Source organism: Triturus cristatus, chromosome 9 (genome assembly GCF_964204655.1).
Source record: "Triturus cristatus chromosome 9, aTriCri1.1, whole genome shotgun sequence".
Lineage (NCBI taxonomy): Eukaryota > Metazoa > Chordata > Amphibia > Caudata > Salamandridae > Triturus > Triturus cristatus.
The window spans coordinates 377,452,268-377,479,787 of record NC_140592.1 but is presented as its reverse complement, the minus strand read 5'-3'; the positions used below and the strand labels follow the sequence as shown (position 1 = coordinate 377,479,787).

General features: G+C 47.6%; 1 protein-coding gene across 3 annotated transcripts in view; it reads right to left on the bottom strand.

The window, feature by feature from the left end:
• LOC146797986 (uncharacterized) overlaps nucleotides 1-27,520 on the bottom strand; it is a 284,680-nt gene that overhangs the window by 33,922 nt on the left and 223,238 nt on the right. Inside the window, exon 1 of one of the 3 annotated variants that reach the window (XR_014968577.1) lies at nucleotides 13,465-13,536. The exons of the other annotated variants lie outside the window; for them this stretch is intronic. The gene's annotated coding sequence lies outside the window, so the exon portion shown is untranslated. Of the gene's footprint in view, nucleotides 1-13,464; nucleotides 13,537-27,520 lie in introns of those variants that run through there. 3 annotated transcript variants of the gene reach the window in all.

Here is a 27,520-nt window from a genome sequence, read left to right as displayed (position 1 = left end):
GGTACAGCTGAAAAGGGTCAGACCGTTTATTGTTGACTATCACCTGGGCCATTGGTGCCGAATAAAGGAGTCTTACCCATGATATGAAAACCGGCCAAAACCCCAACTTAGCAAGGACCGCTAAGAGGTAGGGCCTCTCCATGGTGACAAACGCCATGGAGGCGTCGAGGGACACTATTACCGCGGGCTCATCCACAGTGGCAGCTCTGCCCAGTACCCCGTGGACCCTATGCAGATTGAGGGCGGTGTTACGGTGGGGCACAAAGCCCGACTGATCCTGGTGCACCAGAGACGTGATCACCCGTGTGAGTCGTGTGGCTAGGAGTTTGGCAAGTATCTTAGGTTCCGTGTTTAGGAGGGAGATCGGTCTATAGGAAGTGCATTTATTTCTGGGTTTCCCCTCCTTGGGGATAACGACCAGGGATGCCAGCCTCTGGTCAGGGGGAAGGACGCCAACCCTCCTGCTCTCTTCAAACATGGAGCGGAGATACGGGGCTAGGCCATTGGGACGCAGTTTGTAAAGTTCGATGGGTAGGCCGTTAGGCCAGAGTCCCTTACCCGGTCGAAGACTCCGAATAGCTTGGGCTATTTCATCATTGGTTATGGTACTGTCTAGGAATTTAGCATCTTCCTCAGAGAGTGTGAGCAAGCGGATATCGCGAAGGAGGTCGAAAGAGTCCTCCTCACGAAAATGAGATGTGGACTGGTAAATGTTACCATAATGGGATGCAAATTCGCCGACTATGGCCCCAGGGTCGGAGTGGACCCCACCCCGGTCGTCGACCAGTTCGAGGACCATCTTGTTGGCCCTCTCCTTTCTGTCCAGCCAAGCGAGGAGTTTCCCTGCTTTATCGCCCCACTCGTATACCCTCCCATCCCTCTCACTCCCCCAACTCTTGGCCCTGTCTGTAACACTGCTTCTGTATTCATCCCTCTTAAGCCGTAGGAGGTGGATTGTGTCTGGGTCGAGGTCCCTGGATGCACTGTTTTCAAGGGATATGATCTCCGCCTCAATGCGTTCCAGGTCTTTCTGCTTTTCCTTTTTAACTCCAGCAATGAGGGAGAGGGCCTGACCCCTGAGTACGGATTTGAACACCTCCCAAAGAGTCAGAGGGGAGTCCACGGATCCCTGATTCTCCAGAAAATAATGGTCAATCGCCGATAGGAGAGCTTTGCGAACTGCTGGATTGCGGAGGTACCAGGGACTGATGGGCGCAAGCATGCCCACTCTGGTGTCCCCAATGACCAGTCTGGACCATAGTGGCGAGTGATCGGAGATTCCCCGCGCGAGGTGTCGGATCTCCCGGATGTGTGGAGTGTGGGCTGAATGGGTCAGGAGGTAGTCAATGCGAGAAAATCTGCTGTGGGCACCCGAAAATTATGTGTTTTCAGTGTCGCCAGGGTGATGCGCCCGCCAGGCATCCGTCAGACCAAAGGAGTCTAAAAAATCAGGGAGCCAGTTTTGCGCTGGGCCGACGTCACGGGGGGGGCAACGATCAAGTAAACCAGAGCCAACCACGTTAAAGTCCCCTCCCAGGAGGAGCAAACCATCAGGCAGGGAAAGCAGGTGGGTCCCTAGGTCAGCAGCAAATGTCTTCGCCTGGCGGCACGTATACAGAGGTTAAGGTGAGCGTACCTCCCTCCCATCGACCTGTCACTGTAGCGAATCTGCCAAGTCCATCGGTGTGTGTCACCTGTGTATGGAAGGGGAAAGCGTTTTTGACCTGGATTCCAACCCCTCTGGATGCGGAGCTGAAACCAGCGTGGGCTATCAGTTTGTACCCCCACCTGTTTAACGCTCTACATGAATTACCCACCAGGTGCGTCTCTTGTAGGAAAACTACATCAGGGAAGTGTTGTTTAAGGTATTAGAGAACCAATGTATGCTTCATCCTGTCGCCCAGCCCATTGACATTCCAGCTCATCAGGGTAAAACCTTTATCCCACTGTGTAGCCATGAGTTACTGTAAGTGTGTGTCTGTCACCAAGAGCTGTCTCCGTCAATGTCGTCGAACAAACAAACCCCAACAAAGCCCCCTCCCTCCCCCAACACCTACCACCACCCTCCCAGCTACCCTGCGCATTGCCTCCTCTGTTTTTGATATGTTTTGCTGATTTAGATGCTTTGGGCACTGTGCCACTCCTATTCAGTGCACAGTGCAAGTGCTCCCTATGTTAAATTGATGGATTGATTAGTGACTCCATGATTGGGTTATTTGATTTACTTGTCAGACCCTAGTACAGTGCACCATGTGGGCCCAGGGCTTGTAAATCAAATGCTGCTGGTGGGCCTGCAGCACTGGATGTGCCACCCACAGAAGCAGCTTGTAAAGTGTGTCTCAGGTCTGCCATTACAGAGCCTATGTGCAGTCTGGTACTGCCATGCTGACTGACCAAGTGCACCCACTTGCCAGTCCCTAAACCTTCCCTTATCTTCATATCAGACACCCCTATGGTAGGCCCAAGGGCAGGGTGCATTGTAAGTATAAGGTAGGACATGCCCTGGTGTGTGTGGCATGTCCTAATAGTGAATTACAGCCATTTTCGTTTTTCACTATTGCAAGGCTACCACTTCCCCATAGGCTAGAATCGGCAGTTTATTACATCTTATAATCCTAACTGACTCAGGGAACATGGTAGAAATTCGAATTTAATATGCCTGAACTCAGAATGATAAAATACATCTTTTAGTAAAGTTGGTTTTAACATTCGGTGTTTGAAAATAGCACTTTTAGAAAGTAGGTATTTTCTTGCTTAACTGTCCAAGCCTGCCTCTGCTGGGTGGTGTATTGTTTGTCTGGTTCTGTGAGTGACAGGGGCTGGGGATTCCAGGGGAGAGGGTGATTCAGCACAGAGCTGAATAGGAAGATCTGCATGTAGATGGGTGGGAGGAGTTGCACCTGGGACCTGAATAGGGCTGTGCCTTCCCTCCACAATGCTGGCTGCACCTCCTGTGGTGTGTCTGATGTCTCTGCCCTGCACTCTGAAAGGAAAAAAGGAGTCAGGTAAACAAAGTGCTCCAGGACTGACCAGAACTGATTTGGACTAGGCAAAAGCCTCTCTGCCTTCAGAGAACAAAGAGAAAAGTAGTATAAATATGGGGATGCAAACCCCAAAACTTTAGATCACTTCTGGAACAGTAAGAAGAAACCTCTGCCGAGCAGAGGAACCAAATGAAGCTGTAGGAGTTGGACTGCCCCCCTGCCAGTGTGCTGTGTTGTTGGGTTGGCCTGCAGTGGTGTCTTCATTGCCAAGGAGAGGAGAAGTAACTTTTACAGAACTTTCATCATCTTGCAGAATATTCCTCCAAGGGCTTGAACTTGTGCTTGCCTCCTGCTGAAGTCTCTGGGACAACAGACTTCACCACCAGCTCCCCTCTGAATTTCCGTGCTGGGAGTTCTATCTGCAGAAACCTGCGTGTCGCTGGGAGCTGGAAGCAGGGCGCAACGAGAAGAAGTGGGTTGCTGCCACAGCTGTAGTCATCGCATCGCCGGAGAACCGTGCCGCCGCTGCATCTCCCAGAAGCGTGCCTTAGTCGCAGCTGTCTGCTGTCGCATCACCAGAGAAGCATGTCGCAACCGTGAGGGTCGCCGTCGCATCATCAGAGAAGTGTGTCGCAGGTCCTGTCGCGGCTCCAAAGTACAGAGTCATCGCAAGGCTGCCAGGGCGATGCAGATGGGCAACTGGATAGGCCAGTGTTTCCAGCCAGGGAAGGGGTGACGTCCCCACCTGGCAGTAGTGTCTCTTCCAAAGACCTGTCCCCCAGAGAGTTGGAAGACAGGGAGAGAAATAGGGCACACAAGCTGGAGATGGCTAAGCTTAAGATGGAGGGTCAGAGGGAAATGGAGAATAACAAGTTGTCCTTGGAGAGAGAGAGAATGAGAATGGAGCATGAGAGGATGTTGAGGGAGTTAGAGATCAAGGCAAAGGGCTTAGAGATCAATCCCTCTCTTGGCAGCGCACCATCTGTGTCTTTAGAAAGCAGAGTGTATATTCCCAATGATGTCATCAAAGATTTCCACAAGCATGAGGATATTGGGCAGTGGTTTGCAGCCTATGAGATAGCAATGTTGGCCCACTGGGTGCCTGAGAAGGATTGGGGAACTGGGTTGTGGGGCCGCTTTGTGAGTGAGGGGAGGGATACTTTGTTAGACCTGCCCAGTGAACATAGGATGTCTTATGCCCACATGAAGGAAGCCCTGATGACAAGGTATGGTTTGGCCCCAGAACTCTACTATAGACAGAGATTCAGAAATTGTAAGAAACTGGAGGGAACCACTTGGGTAGAATATGTGTCTTTATTTTGCAGAGCTATGGATGGTTGGGTGAAGGGTAGCAAAGTGGATACTTTTGAAGATCTCTATGATTTATTTGCCAGGGAGCATTTATCTGCTAATTGTTGTCCAGAGCTACACCAGCACCTTATTGATAACAAGGTAACTAACCCTAGGAAGCTTGCTGAGGAGGCGGACCGCTGGGTCAGTACCAGGGTCCACAAGGGTCATGTGGGAGATTCTGCCAAAGGCGGGTAGGGTCCCCAACAGAAGAGTGGGGGGGACAAGGGTAAACAGAAGGAGTTCCATAAAGGTTCCCAGTCTCCCCCTGAGAAGAAGTCAGACCCCCGACAGGTAAACCTGTTCATAGGGGGCCAGTTACCAGCTTTCAGTGTAAGCAAGTGGGACACCATTGGTATGATCCCCAGTGTCCCAAAAAGGGTCAGTATGTGCCACCCCGTGCACCCCCCCCCCGTCAGATGGCCAGTGTAGCCCTGGAAGTGGAAGAGAAGTGTGCCCAAGTTTGGTGGGGTCCCGCAGAAATGTCCCTTGTCTCATTAGGAGACTTTGAGATGGTCCTTCAAGCTCCGCTGCCTCATAACACTAAGAAATACAAGCTGTGGGTGACCATCAATGGCCATAGAGTGGAGGCTCTTAGAGACACAGGAGCCAGTGTGACAGCTGTCAAGTGTCATCTGGTGTCTCAAGAGCAGGTTGTCCCCAATGCCTTTTACCCAGTTGTTGCTACTGACAACACAGAGAGCCAGTGCAAGGTGGCTCAGGTTCCCTTTGAGTGGGGTGGGGTCTTTGGTACTCTTCAGGTAGCTGTGAGGCCAGCCATGCCTGTGGATTGTCTGTTGGGCAATGATTTGGAGAGCTCCCCTTGGGCTAAGGTGGAGAAGAAGGCTCATTTGGAGATGTTGGGTCTGCCTGAGTGGGCGTGTGTTACCACTCGGTCTATGGCAGCCAGTAAGGGTGTTGAAGAGGTCCTGGAGCCTGAAAGTATGGCCCAGGGACCTAGCTTAAAGAGAAGAGGTAGGGGGCGTGGGAAACCAGCCCCCATTGTTCCCACGGTCTAGGAGGAGGCAGACCTTGAGGGGGATGCCCTGGAACCTACAGGGGAACAGGTTGCTGAACTGGGGGGGCCTACCTGAGCTGACCCATTGGCAGCAAGAAGGAGGACCCTCCAGGGAGGAATTTTGTGCAGAACAGAAGAAGTGCCCTTCTCCAGTGGGTTTGCGGCAACAGGCCACAGACCAGGCTGCAGGTGATCAGTCTGGATCACATTGGATCTACTGGGAGAACGACCTCCTGTATACAGAGCCTAAGGTTGCGGAGCCTGGGTCAGCCCGTGTGCTGGTGGTACCCCAGCGCTTCAGAGCCTTCCTACTGGGGTTGGCTCATGATGTACCTTTAGCTGGACATCTGGGGCAGGACAAGACCTTTGAAAGGCTTGTCACCCACTTTTATTGGCCCCAGATGCAGAAGAGTTCATATACTCATTGTAGGACCTGTCAAACTTGCCAGGCAAGTGGGAAAAGTGGAAGGAAGCACAAGGCTCCTCTCCAACCTTTCCCTGTAGTCAGTACCCCCTTTGAACGGGTGGGATTTGACATTGTGGGGCCGCTGGCCCCCAAGACAGCCATGGGCAACAGGTTTATCCTGGTCTTGGTGGACCATGCTACCCGGTACCTGGAAGCCATCCCGCTCGAGGACAGTGACGGCCCCCGTGGTGGGACGTACACTGATGGGGATTTTCTCCCGTGTGGGGTTCCCCAGAGAGGTGGTGTCAGACCGTGATATCAATTTCATATCCAGTTATATGAAGTCCCTGTGGGAGGAGTGTGGTGTTACCTACAAGTTCACCACTCCTTACCACCCCCAAGGTAATGGGCTGGTTGAAAGATTCAACCGGCATGATCATGGGTCTTGAAGAACCAACGAGGCGTGAGTGGGACGTCCTCTTGCCATGCCTTCTGTTTGCTTACCGTGAGGTGCCACAAAAGTCCCTAGGGTTCAGTCCCTTTGAACTGTTGTATGGACACCCGGTAAGAGGACCTTTGAGTCTGGTCAAGGAAGGCTGGGAGCAATCTCCCAGGAAACCTCCCCAGGATGTATATAGTTACATGCTGGCCTTCAGGAACCAGACTCTGCGATTCAGAGAGCTCGCTCAGGAGAATCTGGAAGCCAGCCAGGAAGAGATGAAGCGGAGGTACGATCAGAATGCCACTCTGATTGAGCTTCAACCTGGACAGAAAGTTTGGATCATGGCCCCAGTAGAGCCTTGTGTGCTCCAGGACAGGTGGACCGGTCCATTTGAGGTGGTGGAGCGCAAGAGTGATGTCTCATATCTGGTGAACTTGCGGTCTCCAAGGAACCCTTTGCAGGTCCTACATGTTAACCGCCTGAAGCCCCACTTAGAAAGGTCCGAAGTGGGCATGCTCCTAGCAACGGATGATGGAATGGAGGAGGAGACAGAGCCTCTTCCTGACCGCCTGTCTGCAACAGAGCAAGATGGGTCGGTGGATGGTGTCAGCCTCTCTGCCACACTGACCCCTGATCAGCAGCAAGATTGTCGCCAACTGTTGGGACAATTCTCTGATTTGTTTTCCTTGGTTACTGGTGTCACTGAGTGGTGCGTCCATAATGTGGACACTGGGGACAGTCCTCCTGTGAAACACAAGGCTTACAGAGTGACTGACAAGGTCAGGACTTACATCAAGGAGGAATTCTCCAAGATGTTCGCCTTAGGGGTGATTGAGTCCTCCAACAGTCCTTGGGCCAGCCCAGTGGTCTTGGTCCCAAAGGCTGCCTCGCCTGGTGCCACACCGGAACTCCGGTTCTGTGTGGACTACCGAGGACTCCGTTCAGTCACCAGGACTGATGCGCACCCCATCCCCAGAGCTGATAAGCTCATTGATCGGTTAGGGGGTGCACGGTACCTCAGCACGTTAGATTTGACGTCTGGGTACTGGCAGATGGGGCCAAAGAGAGGTCAGCATTCTCCACACCAGATGGGCACTACCAATTGCGGGTTATGCCCTTTGGGATGAAGAATGCCCCTGCCACCTTTCAGAGGTTGGTGAACCAGGTGTTGGCTGGGCTGGAAGATTTCAGTGCCGCCTACCTGGATGACATTGCAGTGTTCAGCACCAGTTGGGAAGAACACCTGCGCCACCTCTGAGAAGTGTTGATGGTACTGCGCAAGGCAGGCCTTGCGATCAAGGCGAGTAAGTACCAGATCGGGCTGGGTTCCGTGGTGTACTTGGGGCACTAGGTAGGGAGCGGCCAGGTGGCACCCCTGCAACCCAAGATTGATACCATCCTGGCATTGGAACCCCCAAGGACTCAGACACTGGTGAGAGCCTTTTTAGGACTCACGGGGTAATATACAGGAGGTTTGTCAAGGAGTATGGCATCATTGTTGCACCCTTGACTGAGTTGACTTCCAGGAAGCAGCCCAAGAAAGTGAACTGGACTGACACCTGTCAGAAGGCTTTTGACGCCCTGAAGACTGCCATGTGAACAGCACCCGTGCTTCAGTCGCCCAACTTCTCAAAAGAATTCATTGTTCAAACAGACGCTTCAGAGCATGGTGTGGGTGCTGTTCCATCACAGATTAATGAGGAGGGCCTAGACCAACCTGTAGCCTTCATCAGTAGGAGGCTACTTCCACAGGAACAGAGGTGGAGTGCAATTGAGCGTTTGGCATTTGCTGTGGTCTGGGCACAGAAAAAGTTGAGACCATACCTGTTTGGGACTCACTTAAGGGTTCAGGCAGACCACAGGCCCCTCAGATGGTTGATGCAGATGAGGGGTGAGAACCCGAAGTTGTTGAGGTGGTCTATTTCCCTACAGGGGATGGACTTTACGGTAGAACACCGCTCTGATACAGAACACGCCAATGCTGATGGTCTGTCCAAATTTTTCGGCCTTAGTGAACAGAACTCTCAAGGGGAAGGGTAGTTCTGCCCACATTTCAGCTGGAGGGGACACATGTTAGACCTGGTACTATTGGCATGAGTCTCCCTTCCTTTTTTAGGTCTCGCCTAGTGCTGCAGCGCCATGCGCTGCTCGCGTAGGCGAGATCTATTGTTGCCGACTTTCTTTGTGATGCGGGACAGGACAGGTGCACGCGTACGGCAAGTCCTGGACAGGAGATGTGCACGCGTATGGTGCGAGCAGGAGTTGTAATAACGCCGCAAGCCGTACGCGTGCACATCGACTGTCTGTGCCGAAGCTTAACAGACAGGAGATGTGCACGCGTACGGGTCGCAGCGTTATAACTCCTGCTCGCACCATATGCGTGCACATCTCCTGTCCAGGCGCGGCGTGCTTACCATGTCCAGCATGCCTCACCCCACTCACCGGCTCTTGTGGGGACTCTGCGCTGCTCCCTGGCTGGTCTCGCGTCTTCAGCTGTCTTGCTCACAGGAGCCTCACCTGAAATCCTGCTTTGGCCGCACCATGCGGCATTCACGAAGGCAGGGTGGGCTCCCACCAGACTTCCTGTACTGCTTGTTTCGTTTGTCACCAAGAGGGATTCCCAGCATACCACTTCTCTGAAATAGCCACCTCTCTGTTTAGCAGCCAACGAGCGGGTACAGCGATCTACACTGCTCGTCTACTCCCCTCGTTGTCCCGCCTCTCGTAGCTGTGGTCTAAGGGCAGGGGCGTGGTTACAGCGCGCGATCCCCGGGGCAGACGGCGGTGGAAAGGACGCACACTCCCAGGGATTGGAATTTGTGTTTTCACTGCGTGGAGGACCACGGGCAGCAGGCACGCGCTGGATGTCCTCCGTGTGCGCCTGCGCACAGCAGTCGGTGAGCGGCGTCGTGCACGGGCTGAGGGACTGGCAGAGCATGCGGTTCGAGTGCTGGAGGCAGCGGTGTTACGACGGACCGAGCAAACTTGTGAAGGGCGGGTCCGGATGAGACAGCACAGGGGTAGGCGAGGTATGCTGCGCGGCAGAGCCGCTTCTTAGGTACCCAGAGGCACCACATTGGGACCGGGGATGTTGTATCACCACTGATTGGTCTGGAAGCAGGCGGGTGAGGTTAATGCAGTGCCCGCACAGCTTCCCTTGCTGTAACCTGTTGCGCGATAACATTTCTTTAAGGATTGTTCTGTGGGTAGTGTCTCGCTGTGGGGGGTTTACCTGTTGGTGCAGTGGGCACAGTGTGGTGGCTGTTGGCGCTGGAGAGAGCAGTGCAGCATTCCATTTTCCTTAGCTTTAAGTTGATACCGGTTAGTAATGCAGCACAGGCTTCCAGGGGTTGCGTTAGATACCCCCCTTTGCCCCCCAGGGTACAATAGTGCATCTTCCTGTGTGTGAGCACAGGACGGAGGAGCTACCGTGGACGCTCGTGGGTTTCCTGGGTGGCAATTCAGCTAATAGATTGCCCCTGTGGGCTGATGGTGGTCTTCCTTCAGCTGGACTCTGGGGTCTCATAGGTATGGTTGGTAGGGGTCAGTGGATTTAGAGGGTCAGTTGGGTTCACCCTTTCAACAGTGATGGAACTTCCCACAGGGTTGTGGGGGGGTTTCTTGAGTTGGGGTTCTGGAGTGTGTTGGGGGAAAGGATTTTGCAGAAGGTAGTGGTCTCCTACTGGCAGTGTGGTTAATGCGAGGGGGTGGGGGGAGGGGTGTTGCTGAGGATCTCCATTACAGTGGATGGGGATTTCTCATGGGTGCTGGGGACGTCCCCTGTGTATTTGTAGTCTGTGTTTTTGGCTGTTTCCTGGGTCTCTCTTTCTGGCCGATGGGAGTTTTCAATTACCTGGTGATTTAATTTTGTAACCATGCAGTGTTACCACGTCTGTAAAATAGAGTGAGGTTTGCCCTATCGAGAGTAGTATTACTCGATCACTCAATCCTATTGGTTGTTTAAAGCTTCTTTCATCCTCATATAAGTGGCTACTTTGCAGAGCATGAGACTTTTTTACATCTCAAAAGTACACTGATTCATAGCACGTTTAAATTATTTCTCTCGAAATACATCAGTTGTATAATTACTGTAATTGCTTGTATTTCTCTCCTCCCAGATAGCGCAAGCTGTCTGGTTGAGAGACTGCTTGCTGTTTGATGGTTTGCCTTCCTCTGTTTCTGTGTGTACCTTCCCAGAGCCTCTTTGTGGTCCATTTAGTTAGCTGACTTGTGATATGTTCCCGCCAGCCCTGGGGATTGAGCGGGTGCACAGTGACTGACAGGAGCCGGTGCTTGAGTAGGTTACTTTTTTTCCTGCAAACCCTAGTAAATCCAGGCATAGGGCCTGCTCCTACTAAAGCTATCATCCGACATGTGGGTCGAAGTCCTCAGCCGTACTTCTGTGCCCTTACTTCCTGTCCCTGCCCCCACCATGAAAGCCCAGTCGCCAATATGCTAGAATGCTGACTCCCCCTGCAGTGTACCTAGCTTCGGGTGATGTTTACATTTGGCATCCTTCCACCGCTTCCATTTAGAGGACTCAGTATCTATTTTTTGTCTTTTGTCAACACTTCACAAGCGTGTATGCATTTTCAAGCTCTCTCCATCGTGTGCTGAACCACCTCCCTCAAATCCACACCTCTCCCCGTGCTGTCTTGCTTCCCACCCCTCCAAACTTGTCTTAGAAAGCACAGCATCAGAGATATTCTTTCTGCTGTCTGGCTCAAGAACAGACTTTAAAGTTTGTTGTTTGTTTTATTACCTGCATTCCACACATTGTTTGAAAACACAAGCTTTGGCACACAAAGGCTTTAAAGGTGCTGGGGGGAAGAACCGGCCATGTACTGCACACACTCAGCTGTTGCCTGAAGAAAGTGTACTCAGCATGACACTTCTCCTGGAGGGCCACAAATATGTTCACTGGGCTATTGCAGAGGACCAACTGGTTGAATCCTGTGAATAGTAGATTGGCCTTGACAAGCATTTCCCTATACAATCTGACGCTTCCTGTTTTTTTTTCAATTCTGTTTAGAGTTTCCAGAGTGAAAAGTATTTGAAAAGTAGACCATGCCACTTATTAAAATTGGATTCTATGTACAGTTTTGAGATACTATAACATATGCTTGCTTTTTCTCCAGGATTTACCTTTTTTTTTAAATAGTACTTTTCAGTCAAACATTGGGACAGCCAAAAGATCCGCACTCATTATAAAGGCGAAACCTGTTTGCTTTGCCTACATTTGTTTTCCACTGCAGTAGACTGCTTTTAAATGTTCTCCTCAGGATTCTGAGTGCAAGTCAAACCTATTGGTGTTGCCAATGCTTTTTTTTTTTTTTAAAGAGTTGCGGGAAAAAATGTTCAGAAATCTTTTATTGGTAGGTTTCATACAGATGCAAGGAGAAGGGATGTGGAGCCATGAGCCAAAGTGCCCCCCTGAGCCACTCCCTAGGCAGCAGCTGTGAACATGTCTACATGTTGCCTATTGTGCATCCATACTGCGCTGGAAGGACCTTTGCAGATTGTTCTCTATATATTTTTAGGTCGAGCCTAGAGTCAGCGCACATGCGCCGCTCTACGAGACGATGTATTGGAGTATGGAATTGAAGCCCTGCCTACTCTCCGCTCATATTTGTCATTGGCTTGTGTCATTGCCCTTCGTAAATACAGGCTTCTGATTCGTTAATAGGCTTGTTAGTCCCTCCTTAGTACAGCCTTGTCTTCATTTGTACCCTCCCATGAGGACTGACCCTTTTGCTGCGGTTGTTACACAGTGAGTCTTTTTTTGTCTGTAAGCACTATTTTCTTGAATGAGTTTCTCCTACTGCAGGCACGCCATGCGTGCTTTCATTTTCCGAGCAGTTATATTGGTTAGGGGTATACCCATCAATCACCCTCCCTTTTACCTGGGTATCTGAAACACAATATTTAAACAATTGGTAAGGAGGAAAAGATACACAAATATTTTTGGATACGGATACCTTTAATTATCCTGTCATCTGCGTCAAAATTCGCATTTTCGTTATTTGAACATTTTGTCATTGAGCATATACAAAAAACATATATTTACACTTAACACCTCGACGGCTAAAAAAACAAACTAAGGCTACTGTTCACCGGGAAATTTTTCTTATTGTGGAGCCACCTTTAAATAGTGTGAACTACCTAGAAGGTTCGAACATTGCATATAGGAACATCATTTTCCAAATTATTCATGGGGGGGCAATGTAAGATTGTAACATCCATAAGCAATTCAATAAATTTGTGATCCTTCTATAAAACAACTGTCGACGCGGTCGCGTTTCAGCCGGTATATTTCTTACGGCTTCTTCAGGACAAAAGCAACAGCAGCATTCTACAAAAAACAAAAAATGAGCTCCAATAACATATACAAACCGAAAAATAACTACATAATTATCCTTGCCGGTTTATATACAGGTCTCTTTCCCTGTGAAACATATAGATAGGTCCACCACCACAAAAAGTCACCGAGAGAGTGGTGCACATTTCTAGAAACGTAGGAATAAAATGATCTCAATTTCTACGTGCATATAAGTGCGCCCATATCACACATTCTGCATCCCTGTCTATGATGCCCAACGCCATCTCTATGTAGCTGTTTTAAATCGGTCAGGAGCGCGTTATACTCGTGAATAGGAGCGGCAACGACCTTTTTATGGTATCCATCTCAGCAAACATATTGTGAAAATAAACCTCCATGCTGTGCGATGCAAGATTATGACGGAGGAAAACTATCTTGAAATCAAATCACTCAGGCTCGCATGTGTCTCACTTGTAACGGAGGAGGAAGGAAATCCAAAAATTATACCTTACCGCCCATAAGGGTCACACTGATCTGCCAGGGCTAGAAGAGGTAAGGACTCTGCTAACGCCAAGTCTACAAGAAGGGCGGAGCATCAATCTCGGTGTGGCCGCTATGGTGAGAAGAAGTATACAACTGACTACCCATAGCTCAACAATAAATACGGAATCAGTCTTAAGTCTTATTAACACGTGTCTACGTGACAGCTGATCTTACCTTCTGCGTTATATCTTTAATCCTAAACGGTAACTACCGTATCTCTAAAGATAGGGTGTACTGCTGCAATACGAGGAGTACAAATCAATAAGCTCCAAACTGGTCAATAATGTGGCGTTGCATCCCTCGTGGTGTGCAAACTAAAAAACAAGGACAGCGCGGGAAAACGAGAGGAAGTCTTAACCAAAGTGCGGGCCACGCGCGCCTACAAATCCTTGCTAATCTTACCTTCTAGGTTATTCTGTTAAACTCCGGACCGAGTGTCGTCCTTCCAACTGAGCTGTCCTGCCTCAGCTCCGTGTACACAGAGTGTATCCGGAACCCTATTAAACAAACGCTCAAAAAAGAGACAAGGGACTACCGCAACCACCCTCTGTGGTGTGGAAAGGAGTCGGCCATTTTACAGTGGAGTATGGACCTAGACCCACTGATTGTATAGACAGCTACCGTACCTATGGGCCGGGGCTGTGTTCGTTGGGGTCAGGCAATATATAGTGCGTTTTAATCATAAATGACTTGCACTACAGAACAGGGGGAAAACATTTTTTATCAAGGCTTCAAAAGCTTAAAGATAACAGTAAACTTCACACAAAAGAACGATCGTTAATTTGTGGAGTTTTTTGTTGGGCTGGCAGACATACTAAAAGAAGACGAATGTTATGAATAAAGTCAATGAATTATAAATAAAAGAAAATGAATCAGATCGATTAACCACCACCATTACACCATATATGTGTGAGGAACAGAGTTAGAGAACTGGTAGACATTGCGGCTTACATTCTTAAAGGAGCATATAAAAAAATCAGTATTACACAGTTACATATTTACATAAAGAGTGCACATATATAGGTTGACTAAATCGGGTCACCCTACCAGGTTAAAAGTGAACAATTCTTTAATTGTTTAGATATTATTGTATCAATGCCCATATTTCGTCTTTGTCGTTTAACCCATCACTAGCTGTGCGATATTTCTCAATTAGACGTGCTTCAAGGCGGTTGAGTGTATTCTGTAATAAAACTTTATTCATCGGTCGCATGACCGTAAGGACAATCCACCTCAATTCATCTTCTTGGTGTCCCAGTTCCAGGAAATGCTGGACCAAAGGAGCACCCAGAATTTTACACCTTATCCGTGATTTATGTTGCTGAATTCGGGATTTGACTGCTTGAGTTGTTTGGCCAATGTAAGTTTTTTTACATGGCATTCGATTGAATAAATCACGTTCTTTGAATTACAATTTGAGAAACTCTGTTGCACATGCTTTTTGTCTCCAATGATTGTGAATTTAGAGTCACTTGTCTGTGGGCATACAACGCAGCTCTGGCATCTAAAATGTCCCTGTACTGGTGGTAGACCCATCATAGCTCTTACATCTTTAGATGATGACGGTCTAGATGCTTTGACTAAGTGTTCCCTTAGATTCTTTCCTTTCTGAAAGGCGAACAAAGGTGTACCTAGATCAAGGTGCTCAACCAATCGCCAATTTCTCTGGATGATTTGTCTCACTTTGTTGGCTTTCGGGTTGTATGTTAGCACACAAGTGAGTAGATCTTCCTTGACTTTGTTTTTTGGTACCAGTAAGGTTTCTCGCGGTGTGAACCACGCTCGTTTAAGGGAATTTCTGACTAATTTCTTAGGGTATCCCCTATTGCAAAGCTTAGTCTTCAGGATTGCAGCATTGTCAAAGAAATCATTTTTGTTAGAACAATTACGGCGAATTCTAAGAAATTGCCCGTAGGGTAAATTGTCCTTCAGGTGTCTAGGATGTCCTGAGTTGTATGCCAATAGAGTGTTTCTATCGGTAGGTTTAGTAAAAAGACTCACTTGTAGAACACCTTCATTGTTTCTTATCCACACGTCCAGAAAGTTGACTTGGTTGTCACTTACATTTTTAGTGAATTTAAGATCTTGTGTTCGTGTATTCAACCAATTATGGAATGCTTCCAGCTCTTCTACATCTCCATTCCATATCAAGAATATATCGTCGATGAATCTCACCCATCTTCCCAGGTGGGTGAAGTATGGACCAGATTCATCAAAGATAAACCGGGTCTCAAAGTGATCCATAACCAAATTCGCTATCTCAGGGGCGAAGCTACAACCCATTGCTACACCTTTTACCTGTAGGAATAGGTCTTCTTTGAAATTGAAGAAGTTATTTTTGAGACATATTTTGGCTAAGGCAATTAAGAAATCAGTCGGAACTTGGTGTGGTCTGGGTCTGTTGTTTAAAACCACCGTCATAATCAAGAGAGCCTCATCTTGAGGAATGTTTGTATAGAGGCTTTCGATGTCGAAGGTAACCAGAAGGTTATGGTTACCGTCAAACATCGAACCCTCAATCTTGGCAATAAAGTCCATTGTGTCACGTATGTATGCTTTTGTCTCCGGGACCATGGTTTCAAAAAATGATCCACATGTTTAGCCAAGGGTTCCAAAATGGACCCACAGGCTGAAATAATTGGCCTCCCTGGTGGTTTAGTGGCGTCTTTATGTATCTTGGGCAAGACATATAGAGTTGGAACTTTTTGAGTTGTAACATTTAGGAATTCGAATTCCTTTTTGCAAAGGAACCCGTTTTCAAGTGCTGCATTAGTTAAGTGTAATATTTCTGCCTTTAGTCTTGCTGTGGGATTGTTTGTCAAAGGCCGGTAATGTGATTGGTTACTTAGTTGTTTGATGATTTCCTCATCATAATTTCCTGCATCCCATAGGACGATTCCCCCGCCTTTATCGGCGGGTTTTACAACCACAAGGGGATTATTAGTCAAGTCTGTGAGTGCTTTTCGTTCATCTTTAGAGAAATTGGGTTTAAAAAAAGTTCTTTTAGAATGCAGACCATCAAGCTCCCTAAGTATTTGATTTTCGAACATAAGAATTTGTTCAGGCATGGCTGCATTTTCAGGGCAAAAAGTCGATTTGTTTCGTAGACCACTAATATTCCTCTCGGAGACTTCATTAAACTCCGAGAAGAAGACTCTTAGTCTTACTTTGCGGAGGAACTGAAGGACCTCTTTTTTGGTGTCGATTGGATTTTGTATAGTATGTGGAACAAATGACAACCCTTTGTTGAGCATTTGAATCTCAGTTTCCGGTAAATGATGTTTGGACAGGTTGTAAATGGGTATTGCTTCATGCATAGTTCCAGGAGTAGTGGGTAATGAAGAATCTATCTCCGATAGGCTCTTTGTCTGGTCCGTAAGTAATTCTGTTCTTGAATTTGTTGGGGAACTGGGGGTTGCCATATTTGTTGGCCTCGCCAGTTGCTTCTGTATCCTCTCCCCCTGCCTCTGCCTAAAAAAGGAGGGGGTGCACGTGGATATTGATTGTGTTGGAGATATGGGGGAGGGTACGGACCGGTTCCCTGATCTGAATCTGAGGAAGAGTCGGAGAAAGTGATGAATCTGGATCGTGATCGTGTTCTGTATTGTAGATTCAGAGTGCTGGGGTTATTATTTTTGTAGAAGTCTTCTTTGAGGTAAGGGTAAACTGTAAGGTTGTCAAATCCTTTAACATCTCTAGTAACTTTTGCGGTTTTAGCACTCGTGGTTTGATTTTTAAAGTCCACAAGTGTTTTTTCAATAGACTCCAGGAGTACCTTGGCGTCCTGAATCGTACTGTCACCACTGATTTCTTCCTCTAACTTACGAATTTCTTTTAGTTCTTCTTCGCTAATTCTTAGTGCTGTGTGAATAGATAAAACCAGCCAATCTCTGGAACACTTAGTGCCGACTCCACTGAAATCCAAGAGATAGGTTTTATCATTTACAAAAATAATTGGGATATTTTTAACCTGCAGGCCTACTGGAATGGTGTTAGATTTGAGATATTCAAGTAGGACCTGTGCATGAAGTTGTGTCCTGGTGTTTTTCTTTCTGAGTTGTATTAATTTTTCTCCTTTGTCGGTAGTGATATTTGTGGAGTCACTTATCTGTCCTCCTAATAACGAGGGAATCTCTATCAATTTGTTAATCTCATCATCTGAGAAACTCACCATGTGGGGAAGTGCCATAACCCCAAGGGGGATCTCAATAGCCAACCCTTTAATGTGCAATCACAAAATCAAAAGAATACACAAAACTCACAAAACTTTATACCATATATGTAATTATATATTGCTCATTCATTACTTGTATTTTTGCACCAAGTATATTCACTGCATTTAAACTAAAGCCCTCACACTTGAAAAAGTGTAAAAATGCAGTTATATTGGTTAGGGGTATACCCATCAATCACCCTCCCTTTTACCTGGGTATCTGAAACACAATATTTAAACAATTGGTAAGGAGGAAAAGATACACAAATATTTTTGGACACGGATACCTTTAATTATCCTGTCATCTGCGTCAAAATTCGCATTTTCGTTATTTGAACATTTTGTCATTGAGCATATGCAAAAAACATATATTTACACTTAACACCTCGACGGCTAAAAAACACAAACTAAGGCTACTGTTCACCGGGAAATTTTTCTTATTGTGGAGCCACCTTTAAATAGTGTGAACTACCTAGAAGATTCGAACATTGCATATAGGAACATCATTTTCCAAATTATTCATGGGGGGGCAATGTAAGATTGTAACATCCATAAGCAATTCAATAAATTTGTGATCCTTCTATAAAACAACTGTCGACGCGGTCGCGTTTCAGCCGGTATATTTCTTACGGCTTCTTCAGGACAAAAGCAACAGCAGCATTCTACAAAAAACAAAAAATGAGCTCCAATAACATATACAAACCGAAAAATGACTACATAATTATCCTTGCCGGTTTATATACAGGTCTCTTTCCCTGTGAAACATATAGATAGGTCCACCACCACAAAAAGTCACCGAGAGAGTGGTGCACATTTCTAGAAACGTAGGAATAAAATGATCTCAATTTCTACGTGCATATAAGTGTGCCCATATCACACATTATGCATCCCTGTCTATGATGCCCAACGCCATCTCTATGTAGCTGTTTTAAATCGGTCAGGAGCGCGTTATACTCGTGAATAGGAGCAGAAACGACCTTTTTATGGTATCCATCTCAGCAAACATATTGTGAAAATAAACCTCCATGCTGTGCGATGCAAGATTATGACGGAGGAAAACTATCTTGAAATCAAATCACTCAGGCTCGCATGTGTCTCACTTGTAACGGAGGAGGAAGGAAATCCAAAAATTATACCTTACCGCCCATAAGGGTCACACTGATCTGCCAGGGCTAGAAGAGGTAAGGACTCTGCTAACGTCAAGTCTACAAGAAGGGCGGAGCATCAATCTCGGTGTGGCCGCTATGGTGAGAAGAAGTATACAACTGACTACCCATAGCTCAACAATAAATACGGAATCAGTACTGAGTCTTATTAACACGTGTCTACGTGACAGCTGATCTTACCTTCTGCGTTACATCTTTAATCCTAAACGGTAACTACCGTATCTCCAAAGATAGGGTGCACTGCTGCAATACGAGGAGTACAAATCAATAAGCTCCAAACTGGTCAATAATGTGGCGTTGCATCCCTCGTGGTGTGCAAACTAAAAAACAAGGACAGCGCGGGAAAACGAGAGGAAGTCTTAACCAAAGTGCGGGCCACGCGCGCCTACAAATCCTTGCTAATCTTACCTTCTAGGTTATTCTGTTAAACTCCGGACCGAGTGTCGTCCTTCCAACTGAGCTGTCCTGCCTCAGCTCCGTGTACACAGAGTGTATCCGGAACCCTATTAAACAAACGCTCAAAAAAGAGACAAGGGACTACCGCAACCACCCTCTGTGGTGTGGAAAGGAGTCGGCCATTTTACAGTGGAGTATGGACCTAGACCCACTGATTGTATAGACAGCTACCGTACCTATTTTCCGAGCAGCCGGGACAATGTCGGCCGCTTCTTTGAATAGGTCTCGCATTTACAAGAGTTTGAGCTATTGGCATTGTAAATGACAATGCCTTTTATTTATGTGTTAATTATCAAATAAATAAAAGGCATTGTCATTTACAATGCCAATAGCTTAAACTCTTGCAAATGTGAGACCTATTGCATTGCAAATGATAGTTTCTGATTGCCTCCTCTGTTTTTGATATGTTTTGCTGGTTTAGATGTTTTGGGCACTGTGCCACTGCTATTCAGTGCACAGTGCAAGCGCTCCCTATGTTAAATTGATGTATTGATTAGTGACTCCATGATTGGGTTATTTGATTTACTTATCAGACCCTAGTACAGTGCACCATGTGTGCCCAGGGCTTGTAAATCAAATGCTGCTGGTGAGCTTGCAGCACTGGTTGTGCCACCCACAGAAGCAGCTTGTAAAGTGTGTCTCAGGTCTGCCATTGCAGAGCCTATGTGCAGTCTGGTACTGCCATGCTGACTGACCAGGTGCACCCACTTGCCAGTCTTTAAACCTTCCCTTATCTTCATATCAGACACCCCTATGGTAGGCCCAAGGGCAGGGTGCATTGTAAGTATAAGGTAGAACATGCCCTGGTGTGTGTGGCATGTCCTAATAGTGAATTACAGCCATTTTCGTTTTTCAATATTGCAAGGCTACCTGTTCCCCATAGGCTAGAATGGGCAGTTTGATTATTACATTTTATAATCCTAACATAACTCAGGGCACATGGTAGAAATTCGAAATTAATATGCATGAACTCAGAATGATAAAATACATCTTTTAGAAAAGTTGGTTTTAACATTCTGTGTTTGAAAATACCACTTTTAGAAAGTAGGTATTTTCTTGCTTAACTGTCCAAGCCTGCCTCTGCTAGGTTGTGTATTGTGTGTCTGGTTCTGTGAGTGACAGGGGCTGGGGATTCCAGGGGATAGGGTGAGTCAGCACAGGGCTGAATAGGAAGATCTGCATGTAGATGGGTGGGAGGAGTTGCACCTGGGACCTGAATAGGGCTGTGCCTTCCCTCCACAATGCTGGCTGCACCTCCTGTGGTGTGTGTGATGTCTCTGCCCTGCACTCTGAAAGGAAAGAAGGAGTCAGGTAAACAAAGTGCTCCAGGACTGACCAGAACTGGTTTGGACTAGGCAAAGGCATCTCTGCCTTCAGAGAACAAAGAAGAAAGTAGTATAAATATGGGGACCCAAACCCCAAGACTTTAGATCACTTCTGGAACAACAAGAAGAAACCTCTGCCAAGTAGAAGAACCAAAGGAAGTTGTAGGAGTTGGACTGCCCCCCTGCCAGTGTGTTGTGTTGTTGGGTTAGCCTGCAGTGGTGTCTTCATTGCCAAGGAGAGGAGAAGGAACTTATACAGAACTTTCATCATCTTGCAGAATATTCCTCCAAGGGCTTGAACTTGTGCTTGCCTCCTGCTGAAGTCTCAGGGACAACAGACTTCACCACCAGCTCCCCTCTGAATTTCCTTGCTGGGAATTCTATCTGCAGAAGCCTGCGTGTCGCTGGGAGCTGGAAGCGCGACGCAACGAGAAGAAGTGGGTCGCCGCCGCAGCTGTAGTCATTGCATCGCCGGAGAAGCGTGCCGCCGCCGCATCTCCCAGAAGCGTGCCTTAGTCGCAGCTGTCTGCTGTCGCATCACCGGAGAAGCGCGTTGCAACAGTGAGAGTTGCTGTCGCATCATGGGAGAAGCGTGTTGCAGGTCCTGTCACGGCTCCAAAGTACAGAGTTGTCGCAAGGCTGTCAGGGCGTGTCGCATCGTCTCAACGTCGTCGCATCAAGCGCGCCATCTTATCGCATCGCACCGGATTATCGCATCGCGGCGCCATCTTGCCGCATCACAACCGGGCTGCAGCACGAGAACCTACGCATCACCTCCTTTCCAGTAAGGATCAAGACGCATCCCCTACTCTGCGCAAGCATTGAGGCGCGACGCATCGTCTCCCCCGAAGCAAGGAACCTACGCATCTCCAACGCTGCGAGCCTTTTGTTTATTTTGTATTACGCATCCAGGTACTTTTGTGAGAACTGTGTCGCATTTACCAACAACATGAACTAAGCTAATTCTACCATCTTTAAGTCAATTTTGAGTACAGTATTGTGGATTTTTGTCGCTTGTGGTCTTGTGTTAAGTCTATATAAAGAATACTTATTTTTATAAAACCTGTGTGGTGTCCATCTGTAGTGTTTTCACTGTATTACTGTATGTGTTCACAAATGCTTAACACACTGCCTCAGAGATAAGCCTGTCTGCTTGTGCCAAGCTACCAAGGGGGTGAGCAGGGGTTATCCAGTAGTGTAATCCCCTTTCCCTGACTTAGAAGCAAGGGTCCCTATTTGGTCAGAGGTACCTACCTCTGCCAACTAGAGACCCCTAGTTCTCACAATTTCCATTGCAACTTTTTCACGCCTTTTAATTAAGAAGGCTTTGTGTGGTGCAGAGGCCTTGGTTCTCAGGACAGTCAGACTCGAAAGATATCCTCCCTTCTTGCTTCCTTCTGTCTTCAAAGCATTCCTTGTATCTTCTCCCTTCTGAAAATAATGAGTTGGCTTTCCAATACCTGCAGTAGGATGAGCACACTGCTATTTCTTGAAAACAACATGCATTTCATCATTTAATTCTCGAGAGGCCAAGGAGGTGCAAAACAAGTACAGCCTTTGGTCTAGGAAATCGGGCAAGTTAAACAAAAATGATTACATTATATGGATATAAGTTGTCCTGCCTTTTGTATACGCAGGCATGATGATACATACATGGTCATTTTATAACGTGGCGCTACAGTAAATGTGTAAATGAGTCTATTGAATACATCTTCATGATTACAAAACACTGCAAACTATATATGAATATCTAGGTGCATGACAATTATGACTATAACGCACCCATACAAAATAGAGTGCTAAAAGCGCTCTATCAGTTTCAAAGGTTCAATAGCCCGGACCAGGGCTTTGTTAATGGACTGTTGAACCCCCACATCAAGAGCTTCAACAAGCTCCTGCTCCAGTGACCCAGAGGGTCCTTCATCAAGATACTCCACATCAAAATAAAAATCCGACATGTTGACACAATAAAGTGATACTTATACCCACTGGAGGAGATTTTGTGCGCTGAAACACTATAGAAAGTGCAACCAGAAATAGAACAAGTCAGTAAGGGGGAGTGGCGAACCCCAGACAAGCCAATGCATGAGACACTGAAAGATTAACAGCGCGTGCCAATGAAATAAAGCGTGGAGGGAGGGTTTCCCAAGAAAGACCATTCTAGGCAATGCCTATGCAATTGTTATACAGCCCAATTCCCTAAATATGAAAACGGGCATCACTGGGGTCTGGCACAGGCAAGTGGGTGTAGAGCAAGTTCAGCGCTGCTCCCGCACTCCTTCAAACCCGGTTGAGAAAGAAAAAAACGGGAAAATGGCTGCCGCGCATGCGCGATATGAGCCGCCTGTGAAACGAGAAAGAGGACTGCGTGTCGAAGCGATGCACGTCCTCACACCCCTGCACTCCCACTCCACAAAAGGAAAGCGCGGGTGGCAAGCGCCTGAACCGGGGAAGATAAAACGCTCCCAAAGACACAGCGGGAAAGCGACAGCCTCAGTAAGACCATGCACCGACAGGGACATGAGAAAAAGGTAGGCAGAAACAGTTTGTCGGTTGTGCGCCGAGAATCCAACACACGATCCGAGCAGGCTGAAAGGGACGCCCCGTCAGCTGCGCTAAGCTGCAAGGAAACGCGGAGGGGAAAAATGACACAATCGGACACAGAGCAAAGCAATACAATGTAACACAGATCAAAGGCAAGCGCAACAGTACTAGAAACACGTTATGAAATAATATGGTACCAACAGAGGCAATGCAAATAAGCAAGAGGTAAAAACACTTAACTGGCTGCGGAGCAGCAAAGAAAGACAATATGGTATTCTCTTGTACTCTTTATATAGGGATTACTCTATGGTTGTCATGTGATACCCAGTAAGTGATCATGAGTATTATAGTGTTTATTTGTTTTACTTTTATCTTATTGGCTGCTGAGAAGTTTCAGTAAAGAAAATGAGAAGCATAATCAGAGCTTCCGGTTCTGACATAGAATTGCATTTATATAGCGCTTCCTGCCCCTGATGAGGCATCCTATGAGATTGTTCTTCCAGTTGGCAGGTAACTATGTGTCTGCTAGTCCTTTATGCTGCATGCATTGACCATATAGGTTCCACAGCAGCAGCAGCAGCAAATATATTATTTCTATGTCAGGACCGGAGGCTGCGATTATGCTTCTCAATTTTCTTTACTGAAAATTCTCAGCAGCCAATCATATAACGTAAAACAAATAAATAAACTACAATACCCATAAACACCAGTGGGTATCACGTGATGACCATAGAGAGGTCCCCTATATAAGGCATACCAGAGAATACCATATCCTCTTTCTTTGCTGCTCCGCAGCCAGTTAAGTGCATTACTTGTTTATCTCTGTTTATTGCGCTATATTATTCTGTTCTTGTATGCGCATGCTTTCAGGTTGTTAGTGTTCGCTTGCTTGCCTTGCATACGCGCCACACGCGCTATTTCATTTCAGGGTGTTTAGCCATTAGTTTCAGTCGCATTGTGTGCATTCTCCCTGACGCGCTCTTATCGTTACTTTTGCAGCATTGGGAGCGCGTTTCTCTTTTTGTGGAGCGGGAGACGGAGGGGAGGACGCGCGTCCTTAGGACGCGTAGTCCTCTTTCTGGTGCAATTCTCGGGCCGTTCCGCGCATGCGCGGGAGTCATTTTGAATCCGAAAACGGCGATTTTTGCCGGTTTTAGCCTCACAAGCCTCTTGGATTCATTCAGAGCGCAGGGGCAGCGCTTTCTTTGCCCTTTACCCACCAATTGCTGCCAGACCTCCACTGACGCTCAGGCTTATTGTGTTGTGCCTTGGGCTGTAAACTTGTGCATAGGCTCTGCCTAGAGTGGATAATCAGGCAAGCCCTCCCTCCACATTCAATTTATTACTGTACACAGTGTTTCACACATTTTTGTACTACTGTGGCTTGCTTTGGGTTACCACTCCCCCTTATTTATTCACTGACTGCGCCTCGTTGTTTCAAGCTCCTCTGTTTTTGCGCAAGACAGTGATTATTGCTCCTTCATTATCCTCCGGTGGGTATATCTGTCGCTTCTCCAGTGACAATGTCTGATTATTATTATGAGGAGGAATATTATGAGGAGGACCCTTCGGGGTCATTGGAGCATGAGCTCGTAGAGGCTCTTGATGCGGGAGTCCAGCACTCTGTCAATAAGGCCATGATCGGGTGAAAATCTGGGGCCCCTGGAACGCCTACCGCGGGGGTATTTGTGAGCCGCCACTGCTACCGGCTGCCTCGCCTGCTCCGTCTCCCTAGATGGCCCCCCTCCCTCGGCCTTGGGCACGCGGTCCCCCAGTCCCTGATCTATTCCCATTCCCCTCTCCAGAGTTCTGCTGCTGGTTGGGATCCCCCACTTACGGAGCACGTGCTGTCACTTTGGATCGCGGGTTGCCTTGCGGGTGTGGTTTTTTTTTTTTTTTGTGTTGTTTTGTTTTGATAAAAGGGAACCGTACTGTGGGCATGGAGCTATGCGGCCTGCAACATTGATTTCTCCTGTTTTGCTAATCTGCACTGCCAAGAGACTCTTACTGTCTGTATGCAATATGCTTTTGTCACTCTAGCGGCCGGCCGAGTGGTTGTAGGCCCATACCTGTAACTTTTTCAAACTGCAATAAACGGTTTCAAAAAAAAAAAAAAAAAAAAAAAAAAAATACGGCCATGATCAAGGCAATTGAGCCATTAAATCGCCATTTGTGTAATTATGCCCTAAAACAAGGATGGCTACCTGGTTCTTCGACTCATTCTACAAGCAAACCGTCTAAGAATCCACATTCTTCAGACTTTGCCAAATTGGCTAAAAATCTTGCCTCTGACCATTCCTATGGTTGTTCTTCAAAGGACGCTTCTTCTAGTTCGCCCCTCAGAGATGATGGCAATTCCTCCTCTGATTTTCCCTCTGATCCGGAGGCTTCTCCTCCACCAGCTAAAAAGACACGCAAAGAGCATTTTGTGGATGCTCCCACCCATCCGCAGTTACTTACCTTTGAGCCCACGGCTATTATCCATCCCAACTCCTCGTCTTGGCTTCCCTCTACGGAGGTTGCTGAGTATGTGCAGTCCCATCTGCGTCAAGCTTTTCCACAGGATGTCCGTGCACGTTTGCGTTCCGAATGCCCCAGACCTGATTTAGCGGACAAGGTCGCGGACACTCCGGAAGTGGACCCCTCTATGCTCACCTATTTAAAGAAATATACTAAGGATCCCAAAAACGGAATCGACCGGGCTTGGCGCTCCTGTCAAGACAAACTACTTGATTTAACTGGTCCTCTTACAAAAATCTTAGATTTAGGATTTAAATCTAAGGCATCTGGGCAAATTATTGATCCTGACGATCTGATCGGCTGGGCTCAACGAGCCATTTGTCAGTTGGGCAATGCTAATTGTGCCATGTCCTGTGAGCGTCGTCGCTCTATTTTATTGAAACTTGACCCAAAGTTGGCGGAATTGTCTACATCTGAGGCTGGCCCTTTAGCACAAGGTCTCCTTTTTGGGCAACCATTTTTAAAAGAACTGACAAAGTTCGTCGCTACATTTAGTGGCCTTGATAAAGCGCAGGGTTCACTGAGGCGGGCTTTTCGCCCGGTTTTTGGCCGGGCCAGACGACATCGGGGGCGGTCGTTCGGCCGAGGTAATCATCAAGGCGCCCAGCGGGGGTATAATAACGCCCGTGGCAAACTTCAAGACTCCCCGACATTTCTACCCCACGCGTGGTTCCAGAAATAACAACAGGAAAGGTCGCTATGGAGGCAACCAAGGAGGTTAGTGTGACGCCTCCACCTCAAGTGAGCTTAATTCCTTTTTTCCAATGTTCAATTGGGGGGCAGGATTCAATTTTTTCTCCACAATTGGCAAAAAATCTCGCAGGATGCGTGGATACTGGAATCAGTGCAGGGTTACAAGATAGAGTTCTTTCATCCCCCCTCTCAGTCCCGCCCTCCTCGTCCACTGATTTTTTACCTTCAAGATCAAGATTTCATTTCCAGCGAAATCAATTCTCTTCTTCACAAAGGGGCTATAGAGCGGACGGTCCGTCATCCTCACGGTTTTGTCAGCAACGTCTTCCTCGTTCAGAAGAAGGGGGGTGGATCCAGGCTTGTTTTAAATCTCAAGGATTTCAATGGATGGGTTGTATATCGTCATTTCAAGATGGAGGGAATCCATCTTCTCCGCGATCTTCTTCAAGACGGGGACTGGATGGTACGTCTGGATCTAAAAGATGCCTATCTGTCAGTGCCCATTTACAGTCCTCATCGTCGCTTTCTTCAATTCCAATGGCAGGGAACTTGGTACGAGTACAAGGTCCTTCCTTTCGGCCTCTCGTCAGCACCCTGGTGCTTCACGAAACTTCTGAGGCCTGTAGTCGAGTTTCTTCGAGCCCGCGGGGTTCGCCTCATCATTTATTTGGACGATATTCTCATCCTGGGTCGGACTCCTCCCCTAGTCATGGAACATCTGGCTTGGACGGTGGATCTATTGCAGAATCTGGGCTTCTTGGTCAATCCTCAAAAACCGGTGTTGATTCCGTCTCAGTCTGTCGAGTTCCTCGGTTTTCTTGTAGACTCCCTTACTTGTCAACTCCTCTTGCCCAATCAGAAGATCAGATCAATCAATAGGGAATTGAGGTTGATTTTGCGCAAGCAGATTGTGTCCTTGAGATCAATAGCCCGGATCGTCGGCTTGTTAGCTTCCTCTATCCAAGCGATCTTCCCGGGTCCCCTTCATTACCGAGCGCTCCAACGACTCAAGATCCGTCATCTCCAGAAAGGCCTCAAGTATTCCGATCAGAGTCCTCTCACGGAGGAAGCGAGGTGGGAGATGGTTTAGTGACTAGAGCACATGGAGTCTTGGAACGGTCGAGCCCTATTTAAACAACACCGGAAGTGGTGATCGAATCCGATGCCAGTCGGTGGGGTTGGGGAGCCCGTTGCGGCCCGGTGTCAATGGGCGGTCGGTGGTCTCCGGAGGAATTAAATCTCCACATCAATTGTCTGGAACTCCTGGCGGGTTCCTTTGCGATTCGCTGCCTTTCCCCTCGTCAGACGAATTGTTGCATTCTTCTCCGCATGGACAATGTGTCAGCGGTTCGTTATGTGAACAAGTTGGGCAGGACTCGGTCCCGCCTTCTGGCCGAGATTGCCAAAGATTTTTGGCACTTTTGCCTTCAACACAAACTGTTTGTGGTGGCGGAGTATCTTCCCGGGTGCAGCAACCAAGTTGCCGATTGGAATTCCCGACATCTGAGGGATTTCAGCGATTGGAGGCTTCATCCTCGAGT